Source organism: Falco naumanni, chromosome 4 (genome assembly GCF_017639655.2).
Source record: "Falco naumanni isolate bFalNau1 chromosome 4, bFalNau1.pat, whole genome shotgun sequence".
Classification (NCBI taxonomy): Eukaryota; Metazoa; Chordata; class Aves; order Falconiformes; family Falconidae; genus Falco; species Falco naumanni.
The window spans coordinates 111,459,249-111,470,836 of record NC_054057.1 but is presented as its reverse complement, the minus strand read 5'-3'; the positions used below and the strand labels follow the sequence as shown (position 1 = coordinate 111,470,836).

Genomic DNA, 11,588 nt, shown 5'->3' with positions numbered 1-11,588 from the left:
ATTCATCTTCTATGGAAGATAGTCTATTCCCTCATTGTACACTACATCATGAAAAAAGGAGAAAGTGGGGCCTGTCCCTTGCAAGTGTTTTTGGAAAATATTGTCAGTTAAAAAAGCAAAGGCATTTTTGGGGGTGGTTTTCTGTAAAGAAGGAAGAACAAAGAGGTTAAAGAAGTTACAGGCTTGAAAAGATTCTTGCGCTTAAAAAAATAAAAGGGACGATGATGTTAAGACATGCATGAATTGGTTGATGAGAAGACTGAAAGAAGTCTCTGTTTTAAAATACATATGTAGAGCTTGGGTTTGTCTAATTAAATCTTTGGCTTTTTAACCCTGACAGTTATGCCATGTAGTTAAAAAAAAAAAAAAAATATCTCTAACCCTGTTTCTTATGCCCTATTTTTTCTAATTGCTGCTTATACATAATTTAAAAATATTTTTCCCCTTAGAAGTACTTTTTAGCTTCTTTGAGATGAAACTGGCATGTAAGATGCAGTAAGTAATATATTGCTTTAAACCAAGGCACATGCTAGTTGATTAGGGCAGTTCAGAACACACTGAAGTAAGTCTTTCCTAAAGTTAATGTTTAATTAGGTAGCCTATTTATTTTGTTTGCAGTTTGTACTAAGGAATTATAAGCCAGTATTTTCACAGTGTGAGCCAGAAGGACTCACAGGCTAAAACAGGCTTTACATTAGGAAGCTCAAAATCAGCAGCGAGGCAAGGACCTCAGCAAGCGGCTGGATGAAGATTGTTCTGTAAGAAGTTATTCTTATGAGGCCAAGCATTGTACTGACTGCCTAGGCAGTATGTAGAGGGATGGACGTGCCTGTTGCTGGGATATACTTCTCTGGGCAAAAGTAGACAATAGCCCATAAATACTTCTTGGGAAGGAAAGAAATCCCTCATGAGTTAAAGATGACTTTCTTGTTTTTTAAAGGCAGTTGTGGATTAATTCTTATATGTGAATTTAAAGTTGGGCTTCCATTCCCTGGAGGAGATATCCCTTCCTTTTTATATTTCATTCTACTTCTCCGCCCCCACCACAGGGCGCTTAACCACAACTTAAATGAGAGGGTGTGACCGTACTGTTTAATTAAATGATGGTATTGACATGAAAACAATTGTGACTTCATTCATGGTGCTTCTTACAGAAGCAAACACTGGGCCAAGATATTACAGCAAAGAAATCGAGGTGAAGTTACTTGTTCAAAAGAGTAGGGAAATAATTGTGCATCTGTCAAATACAATCACTTCTTTATAAAATTCTCATCCAAAATAAATAATTTGAAGAAATACTGATACGTTTGATATTAATAATAATGTCATCACAGCACTGAATTTTAGGGAGTGGACCAATTACTCTATTATTGTTGAAATGTGATATCAATAGCTCTGTTCTTCAGTTCCACGTTCATAACTGGATTCTGCCTTCCGAGGTGCATGAATTTCTTCGGTCATAGGGCAGTTTGCTGCCATTGCCAGCCCGTGCAGCTGTGGCCACCTGACTGTGCTGGGACGCAGCCAAGGCATGTGCCAGCATTCGGCTCCGAGTGCCCTGTGGGTGCGGGGAGGAGGCAGAAGGGTTAGGTGCAACTGCCTCGCGGATTTGCTGTTCGTGTATGCCACCACCTTTTGACTGTTTCGTTTTTTCCTATTGGTAGAGTTCAAGCCACACTTTATGCACAAATACAGCTTCCAAGGAAATAAAATTCTGTTGGGTATTTTGCACTAGGCAGAACTGCAGATTTCAGCTTGCTGGTAACGTGTTTGTACATGCAATTATTTATTTGATGGATCTAATGTGTATTGTTGCAAAATGCCAAAAGTGCACATCTTAGAATTTTCATGTGTGACTGACTCCTGTGATGAAGAACTCATGACTTCTTGGCCAGTTACTTTTTGTAATGGGCCAAGAATTTTCCTATTCGCCACAAATTAATCAGGTTTAGTGTTGGAGATTGAAGTCCCACTTACTGCTGAAATCTGCATGGAAGGTCTTTCACATGAATGCTGTTTTTGAAGATGACACCTGAAGCTGTAACAATTGTGCTATTGATGGACCTGAATTAATCAGAAAGCCTTATTAATTTGTTCTTTTTAGTTATACGTGGAAGATTTTCACAGCAGCTTGGCCCGTTAATTGGGATCATTTGCTTTAATATTACTTTTTTTCATGATCGAGGTGTACCACTGAATCCATGGCCCACTCAGGGCTTGCTCAAGCAGGTCAGTTCTCAGAACTCTGAAGTCGTTCATTTTACTAAGTTTCTGGGTTTTATTCCCAGGTTGACATTACTTTGCATTATAATAGGAGCTGAAGCAGTGGTTTGTTAGCTTCTCCACTCCGCGTCTTAAAGCAGCTGGTATTTTTGGTCACTTTTCCCTGGGCTAGGGCACGCCCTTGATTTCTGATGAAAAGAGTTAATGCTGGGGCAGGTGACATTTTTAGACCCTCAGGTACAGTCTTGTCAGTGCTGATTTTAATACACAGATCACACAAAAAGGGAAAACTTTTTTTTTTCCTCCATTAAAAAAAAACCCCAAACATTTAAGGGTATCTTAATTGTAAAGCCATGGCTTGTTTTCTTTTACGAGGGGGTTTAATTTGCTTTCTGCTTTCAGTTCAGTAACTTTGGAAATTGTCTCACCTTGGTCTCTCTGCTTTCCTTCTTACAATGATCATGCAGTTTTAAAAGATTTTTATCAGACAATACACCAGCAGAAATTTGAGCCGTGTTCTGTTGCTTTGGAAACAAGAACTAATATAACAAAAGTTTGCACGGCCTCACATGAAACGTCTATAGGCTATGGCTTTCTGCCCATACACCGCTTAATTTCAGGGAGGTATAGGTTCTCAGGCAAGCTTGTTACTTCTCCCGGTGGCTTGAGGGGGACTGTCACTGGGTGTCGTAATGCGGTCCGGCTCGCCATGCTGCTGTTAGCGGGGGCTTCTGACGTGTGGTAGCAGCAGGCAGAGTCCGTGTAGCAACAGCTCTCCCCGCCAATCCGCAGAGATGCTCGATCAAGTGGAAGCGTTTGTAGCACTTCCTCTGCTTTTATTTTTAATTTGCTCTTTCCTCATCCCCCCCTCCACTGCAGCTATAAGGTGACGTCCTGAAGCTTCCACTCTGTTTTGTGCAATAGAACTTGGTTAACAAAGTTTTTTCTGTTTAATCATTTAGTTGTGACCTATATCTGCCGGGAAAAGGTCCTGTATTTTATTTTCCCCTTTCTGTAAACTACTCTACTGCACCAGCTGTACAGTGCAGCTAAGTAAAACATCTGAATTTCCGTGTACACAGTTTTCAAGAGGACTTGGGAAAGAGTGAAGAGATTTTATTAGCATTTACTGCAGTTCATCAACATCCACTTTGATTAACAAGGCTACAGGAAAGGCGGTACTGGAAAATTACTGCACAGAGCACAGCGTAACTCGTATGCTGTGGACTGCTGAATCGCGAGCGGCTAACACTGGTATTAGTGAGATTCCTCTGCTGAGATGGAGGGGGTTGGACAGCTGACGCAGATGACAGTGGCAAGTAGCGTTGCACTGTGAGGAATGGGGAGAGGTTAAGAATTAATGCAAGTTAGAACTAAACTCTGGTCCCGCCTTCCAGGTATTTAAGACAGCTGGAGGGAGGCACGGGAAAACAGAAATACAGAAGAAAGTGATCTCTGAGTCTCCTGTCTACTACTCTGTGTTTTGGAACAGAGGAAAATGAGTCTTTTGCTTAAATTCTCATTGCTAGGCGAAAGGGTAATTGTTCCTCACGCCTTCCAACTGCAGCCCAATTATCAGATCTGTGTTACAGCCTGGAAGCAAGCGGTGTCTTTGCTTTGGTAGCAAAGTCCAACCTACAGTAACAGGGACTGGGTTGCAGGGAGGATGTACGTGGCACCTCTTTAAAAGACAGGTTCTTACACACAGAGGCCCTTGGTGCTTTGTGCTGCTGAGTAGCTGGACCTGCTGTTTCTGACAAGTCCCTCAATTTAACTTGATGGTATTTCATATCCTATAGTCTTGTTTGCATTTGGTTTTAAAATGCTTTCTTACCCAAAGACAAAACCCAATAGCCTGTTGCTCAGCTGTCACTTGGAGGTAGTTGAGGACACTGATCCATGGTCACACAACAGAACACGGTACGTTTGGGAAATGAGCGGTCGCCTTTCCAAAGGCTTTGTTCAAATGGTCAGTATTAAATTTCTCTTTTGGTAAATTTTTTTGCTTAAGAATATGGAGTATCATCAGCTAAAAGTTAGTTCTTTGCTCTTTTGACTTTGTAAAAACAAGCGTGTGAATGTTGAACTTACCTTTCATTTTCTTGAGTGGGATATTTGTGGGGTTTTTTTCACCTGGATGTCCATGCAGGTTGCTTTGTAAGGCTACAGTTTTATCTGCCTTGTTGCAGTTCTCATAAGGCAAGTTAGGGAACGGGCTGTATGCTGAGCACTTACTGAACGGCGCTTGTAAAGAATGCTCTGCATCCTCCTCCCGCGGAAAGGCACAGCAGTCCATTTTAAAAGAAGTCATCAAGTGGGAGATGTAAGATATATGCACGTTGCATATATCTGTACCAGGCCACAGAACACAGCCAGAAAGGAAGCTGTTACAGATGCATGGGCTATAAACCAGTCAGCAGTCTCTTAATTAAAAGTGACATTGATATGAAACAGTTGCCACTTTGGGGCATCACATAATGACGACTGTGCATGAGGGAGTTAGGCAAATTTGCTGTGGTACGTTTTGAACAGCGTGCAGTGAAACCAGCCTCTAGAACTAGCTTTTTAGCCTAGGATCAATATGGAATGCTGCAATATTTCAGTAGCGTTTAATTATAGTTTTTCTTTTAGGTAGGTGTCGTAGGTTCTTGGGTCTGCTCTTCTGACTGGTGAACATTTCATTGACTCCATATATATTCTAAGACACGGACATGACTGAAGATGAGACATTTTGCTCTTTAGGCAGTGCAGGAGGTAGCTGGATGTTCACAACAACTGTTGACCAACCAGTCGTTCCGTCTGTCTATTTGTTATTGGCAAACCAAGAACTTCTGTCAAGAAACTCAAAACTTTAGTTTAAGGGGTGGGGAGCGGGGGGGATATGAAATTGTCTCTGTTGCTTTCATTATGGAAAGCAAATAACTATTCTGCAAATAACCAAGACAAATTCTGAAAATCAAGGTGTCATTTTCTAGGTAGACCACAGTCCACGAGATGTGCAGAGCTAGAGGTCTCCCTGTCTAGTTTCTATTTTCAGCTCTTATGAGGAGATACTGCACAGCTCCACAGTAGCACCCCGGAGAAAAAAAAGCTGTGCAATTCAGACCTGCTTGCTGTTTTGCGTATCCCTGTCCTTTGCTAATGATCTACCAGGCTCTGCAAACCAGTGGAGTAAGTCTGTCAAGGCCTGGACAGTAGTTACGGGAGGGAGGAAGCAGCACGTGAACCTGTGCTGGTTCTTTCCAGCGCAGATCAGAAAGGTCAGGATGTATTCCCTACATCCTGCTCTGGGCTGTCAGTATGAAATAATTCTAGTCTGGTAACAACAGTGTCTGATGTGTTGGAAAACTGACACCAGGCACCACAGGAACACAAATCAGTAACCTCTTAGTGGTGCAAGAGAATAGCAAAGGAGAATGGAGACTCATAAATTAAACCACTGTACAGCAGCTTTGATGTGAGCTCTGGTAGATCAAGCTTTTTACCCATTTATGCCTGTTCAAATTTCTTTCTCTTCCATACTTTATAGTTCAGCAGAATCTGTTTAATTTTTAATTATTTAATTTCTGCCTCTGATCTGAATTTGAATCGCTGTAATGAATTTTCGCTGTTCTGTTGTTTACCTCACTTAAAGGATGTGAATTCTGCCAGTGCAGAGCCAAGATAGATTTGGACAAGCTGCAGCGGTTGGGCAAGAGGAGGTTTGTTAGCCATCTAAAAACATCTTAATTGCATTTCAGTGCCAGCCTGAGATACGGCGTGTGTTGTTGCTGAGCGCCGTCCTGCTGTCAGGCAGGAGTCAGGAGACCATATACCTTGCCTATTTTGTTTCAAGATTTTGTACCATTGTGTAGTTCCATAAGTGTATCTTGTAGGAGGTTCGTTAAACATTTTAATCATCCTAATTAAGAATTATTTTGCCTTCCATGAAGATAACTTACCTTTCCCTTCAATACTGACAAACCTAAGTTGCAGGAAACCTACTAACCTAACGCAACGGGCCTGCAGACTTTTAAAGCTCAAGTGAGATTTTCTGGCTTTCAGCTTTGGGCTGTTTGGGGGGGGGGGGGGGGGGGGGGTTGGTTTGTGTTGGTTGTTTTTTTTTCTTGCAGTTGAAAGAAAATGTTAGTATTCATACTTCAGCTGAAAGTTGGAGATCTCTTTGTAAGCACGATTTCAAAACTTGGTTCTGTAGAGAGAATGCCACATCTTGAATCACCAATAACTTTTCTATTCCAAGTAATATCAATTTTTCATTGTATGTAGTGATATGACAATTAGCGCGGTCTAATAATGTAAAGTGCTTGCCACTAGATTTTCTCTATACATCTTAAAAAACCTCCACCCCCCACCAAAAACCCCAAACCCCAAACTCCAAAACCATAAAAGGTCTGATTTTATTTCTGACTGTACATTGAGAACGCTTACCCCCTGTTGCAAACTGCTGAACACTGAGTTTTTTAGCAAATCAGACCACATGTTCCCTTGTGTAGATGTTCTCAAGTATATGCAAGTCTTTAAGCACTTGCTTTTGAGCACTTTACCTTACCTGCTCAGAAAAGAACGAGAATATTGCTCAAAATAGTCTTGGCTTTATGAGGCAAGCTCGTTGCACAAACATCTGTGGTTTCTGATTTCAGGGTTACAGAGCTGGCTAACCAGCAGTTCACCCAGTGTAGGGTGTCTCGGCGTGTTTCGCTCTCCTGGCAGCGCAGCTGAGACAGCTGCAGGGAAACAAATTCGGTCAGGTTCTGTTCACCACTCAGCCCCTTCACACTCAAAATCACTGCCTTTGCAAAATGCGAAAATACAGCTAAAGGAGTGCTGAGCTAATCAGTACCTAGCAGCAGCTAAAGATTTGGTTAATGAGCCTTTTTTTTTTTTTTTTTTTTTAACCGTTCCAGAAACAGGAGCAGACAGGACAAATGACCATACAGCTTTAGACGTTATCTGACTGTTAAAGCATTTTATTCAAGAAATAAAGTTATCCAGTTTAGGTACCCATGTGTCTTAAGCCAAATGACTTCTGCCCTTGAGTTTGCCACATACAACATTTTCTGTGGGATTCCTCTTACGCTTGCTTGTGTGGGCAGTTCCCTTGGTTCAGATGGCCACGTACTGCACAGTACCTGAAAACTAAGTGAAGTTTCTGCAGCCTTCTCCCTGCTGGATTCTCCCCTTGAAGGAATTTTTGCCGCTCATGATGCGGTACTCCTTTTACAGTAGTTTTCACAAATATGATCACTCATACCAGACATCCAGTATTCAAGATCTTATTTTAGTTCCCCTGCATGTAGTAGAGGGCTATTTATACTCGCTTGGTTTTGCATGTGACACTTGGAGTAATAGGATATAAAACATTACAGCTTTTCAGATCCCTTTGCTTAGGTTGACCCTCATCTGTGCCATTAATACCTGTAACAAAGTGCAGTCATGGGGGGAGAAAGAGCATAGGTAGCAGAGAAGCCATTGGTTTGAATATCTTCCTCACAAGCTTCTCAGATGAAGTTATTTTCTCTATGAAACACTAGTCAAAGATGTACATGTGCAGTCTTAGTTCTTTTCTAGCCCATCTTTAGAAAAAGCTTAAATTAGAAGAAGAAAAATAAAACATAGCTACAGCCCTTCCAAGAAAGATCTAAGCATAAGCAAAGCTGAATTTGACGTGCTGTCGTTTCTTGAAGACAGCTGTGGGGTTTGACTTTTTTCTAGGTTAAAAGCATGTTTTCTGTTTTAGATTCACATAGATTTTTATCTCCTAGATACCTTCTGCAAACACTCCTCTCTTCTGTGTGTGATTTGTAATACCTTCTTTGCATAAGCAAACTGACTGATAAATTATGATCCATTTATGCCTCAGTGCAGATAATTGCGGATGCTTGGATGCTGCCGTATTCTACAGTTTAACTGGGAATATACTACACTCTAAGTATGCACGTTATGTGTTTAGTACTGCCAAGAAGAGGAGAGATAGCAAAGCATAAGAAACAAGATTATGTGGTGCAGTCACTGTTTTTAAATCTAGATGAATACAAATTTGTGGGGTTGACTTGGCAATTGACATTAATTTTCGATTTATTTTCTTTTGTTATACAGGTGTTGGAGGCAGTAGGAAAAATGTGTTGTCAAATAGTATAGCCTCATTTATCTTGAACAAAAGACAGTCTTGATACTGTGAAGGTAATGGTAGGCAGTGAAAAGAGAGATGAACTGTTAGGTTGCTCAGCCTGTTGCTACCTACTACATGTGTCAGCCTTTTTGCCAAAAGAAAAAAGAACACCTAAACAAAAGACTTCCTAGGTTCTGAGGGCTAACAAATGCATGTTTGTTTATATCACCTTACGTGAGCTCTAGGGGATAAAGTACTTTTAAGAAAAAAAAGGTTCTTCTGTATGGGAGTAGTGCTTTAAACTTAATTTTAAAGGCAATAGTTTTTATGTTGTAAAGGAGATTTAATAAAAATAGCTTGTAATGAAACATATCTAAAGCTGCTAAGTTAGTTAGGAATGTAATTTAACAACAAAACCAAAAACTTACATATGGTTATTTACAGCCTCCCAGACTACAATCTGGAAAAGATGAAATGCAGGACCCGCTACGTGCAGCGACAGCAGCTCCTCTCGCTGAGCGGTGGCACCAGCGTTGCCAGGTCTGTGTTTGCACCCGCGGGCTCAGCCGGGCGGCGGGTGGCAGCTTCTGTTGGAGTCCAGTCCCACAGAGCGGGTAGAATGGCTCATTCCTGAAAAAACTCCCCTGCCAGGCTGACAGGCTGTTTTAAAGGCCTATTTTATTTTCTTGTTCTAGTAGATAATTAACTGAAACTGTAACGCTGAGGTTTACGGCGTTGATTTCGTTATCTCATTCCTGAAATGACGATCACTCTATTTGCTCACATCCTGCTAAACTTCTCAGCTGTGGTGAAGCTGTTCTAAAGGAGTCTTTCAAGCATGCCATTCTTGTTTGTAAACTTTTGTAACCTGGGAGAAAAACTGAACTGATGCTGTTGGGCAGCATTTGACATATCTTGCCGTTGAATTGACACATACTTTGGATATTTTTTTTTATTTTAGATTTTGTGATTTTATTATTTTGGATAATAATATTTTAATTTTATAGGTACAAAAACAGTTTTGTTGTGATAGAGTCATAATACAAGATCTTTGGTTTTGGGAGAGAAGCAAAGATAAAATGGCAACATACCATGTTTTCAAAAAAGTTTTCCTTTTTATTCTTGGAAAGCAATTTGACTTCTCCTCCCCCCTTCCCTTGAACTTTCTGCTCTTCATAAGTAATTTTCCAACATATAATTAATAGTTCTTGTCTTGACGTCATTTCAAAATTTCTCTGTATCTAACACAAGCATGAGTCTGGAATTCTTTTGTTCTGACCTAAAATAAAAGTCTCAGTGATTGACAAGGGAAATAAACTAAAGAATCGTTAGAGGGCTATCCTTAGGTCCAATAACTGCACCAGGCACTGTTATTTTAAGCTTCTGATTTGTAACAAAACAAACAATTCAAGGGAAGAGCTGTCAAATGTGGATATTGGACACAAAGGTGTTTCAGGTCTGTACTGGGGACCAGTGTGAGGGTGGTTAACGTCTGTCTCCCTTGGGCACCTCAGACGGGCCCTTGGATGTGCTTTGTGTTTATGCAAAGTTGTTGCCATTGGTGTTTTTCTGCTTTTATTGAGGATCCAAGCATAGGAATGCCACTAATAAAGCAGTGCCTTTACCGCGCATGCCAGGCCCTGCGGTGCTGCAGTTTTATTCCTCTGGCTTCTAATGGCTGTAAACAGGGCAGATCAACACTGTAGCCTTGGCAGCAGGAGAAATTTTTAAGGATATAAATAAAAATGAGGTGTCTGGCTCCTGCAGGCTGTTACAGTGCTTAGCTGCCCTTCTTGGCTTCTCTTTTTTTCTTTTTCTTCTCTTTTTTTTTTTTTTTTTTTTTTTATTTGTTTCTAATCTCTACTGTTAAGGAAAAAAAAAGTGTTAAAAAAAGAGAGACCTGTGTGTATTCATAGCATTTCATATTTTCATATTGTTTAGTTCTAGAAAAAAAATATCAGGATTATCTGATCCATCCTCCGTTACCTTAGGTCCCTACTTTCTGTCTTATTCTGCCACTCTTTTTTTATTTATTATCAGATCAGAAAGTGAAAATTTTCTTGCACAAGCAGAGAAGACACCAGCTGTGGCCTCTTAAAAGACAGTGAAGTTTGCAATTTCATTCATTTACCGTAGGCATTGTGACTATTTCGTACTGGACATCCCCCCGTTCACGTTTGGTTTGCCATGAGCTCATTCTGCAGGAGGGGCCCGAGTCAGTTTACTGGTTGTCCTGCCATCCTAGGTGGGGGTGACAAGCCGCTGATAACAGCCTCAGCGACTGACAACAGAATGAGCAAATACTGAGCATGAGCAGATGGTTTTGAACGAGCGGGTTGTCGGCCTTCTTGTTGAAACAGCAACCTGAGACAAGCAGGGTTCTTCTGGCTGTTTATTTCACAAATGGAAGTGGTCACATGTGGACCTGCTGAGCCTGATGGCTGCTGGCATTTGAGAAGCGCTGACGTTCAGAACGCACTGACAACACTTAGAGCGGGTAACCCCTCCTGTGCAGATACACACAAATCCTGCCATGCTACATGTCAGAGTCCAAGTTCTCTTCTGCGGCATGTGAAAGCTTTCGATAGTCCTGTAAAGCCTCCCGCTGGAATGTTCATTAGCCACTTCTGCCAGATGTTTTCAAGGATTCTGTGAAATACCTGTTGTTCTAGATCAGGCTCTCTGAACACAGCAAACAACCATCATTCCCTTGAAACTGTATCTAAAGCCATACTTCAGATGGTAAGATACAGTATTTTTTGAAATGTTGACTTTTGTGCTGCTGATAGAAGGTGAGATACCAAAATTAAACACCTAGCAGTTGCTAGTGATGTCTCATTTCAGCTGAATTACATCATTAAGGAAATCTTCAGTCACATCCTTTTCTGCACTGCACTTTCTTACTTGTTCTTTTACCTGCACATAAACTGTAGAAACTAAATAAGCTGAAGACTTGCTGATGCTGAAAGGAGTGTGTGCTCCTTCCGTGCTGCGCGTGCTGGGCCCAGTGCTCACCGACTGCATGATCAGCAAGCCATGATCGGGCAAGGGGCAAGGCTTTAAGCTGGAAGAGGGCAGGTTTAGATGAGCTATTAGAAGGAAATCCTTTCCCGTGGGGGTGGGAGGCGCTGGAACACACTGCCCAGGGCAGCTGTGGGTGCCCCGACCCTGGCAGGGCTCAGGGCCGGGCTGGATGGGGCTGGGAGCCACCGGGGCTGGGGGGAGGGGGCCCTGCCCGTGGCGGGGGGGCTGGGAC

At 41.6% G+C, this 11,588-nt stretch overlaps 1 long non-coding RNA gene across 5 annotated transcripts in view; it reads left to right on the top strand.

The window, feature by feature from the left end:
• The first annotated feature begins 653 nt into the window (after positions 1–653).
• Positions 654–11,588, top strand: part of LOC121087634 — a 28,810-nt gene continuing 17,875 nt past the window's right edge. For all 5 annotated transcript variants that reach the window (XR_005827680.1, XR_005827679.1, XR_005827677.1 and 2 more), the window contains exon 1: positions 654–758. This is a non-coding gene — a long non-coding RNA (uncharacterized LOC121087634). The remainder of the gene's footprint in view (positions 759–11,588) is intronic.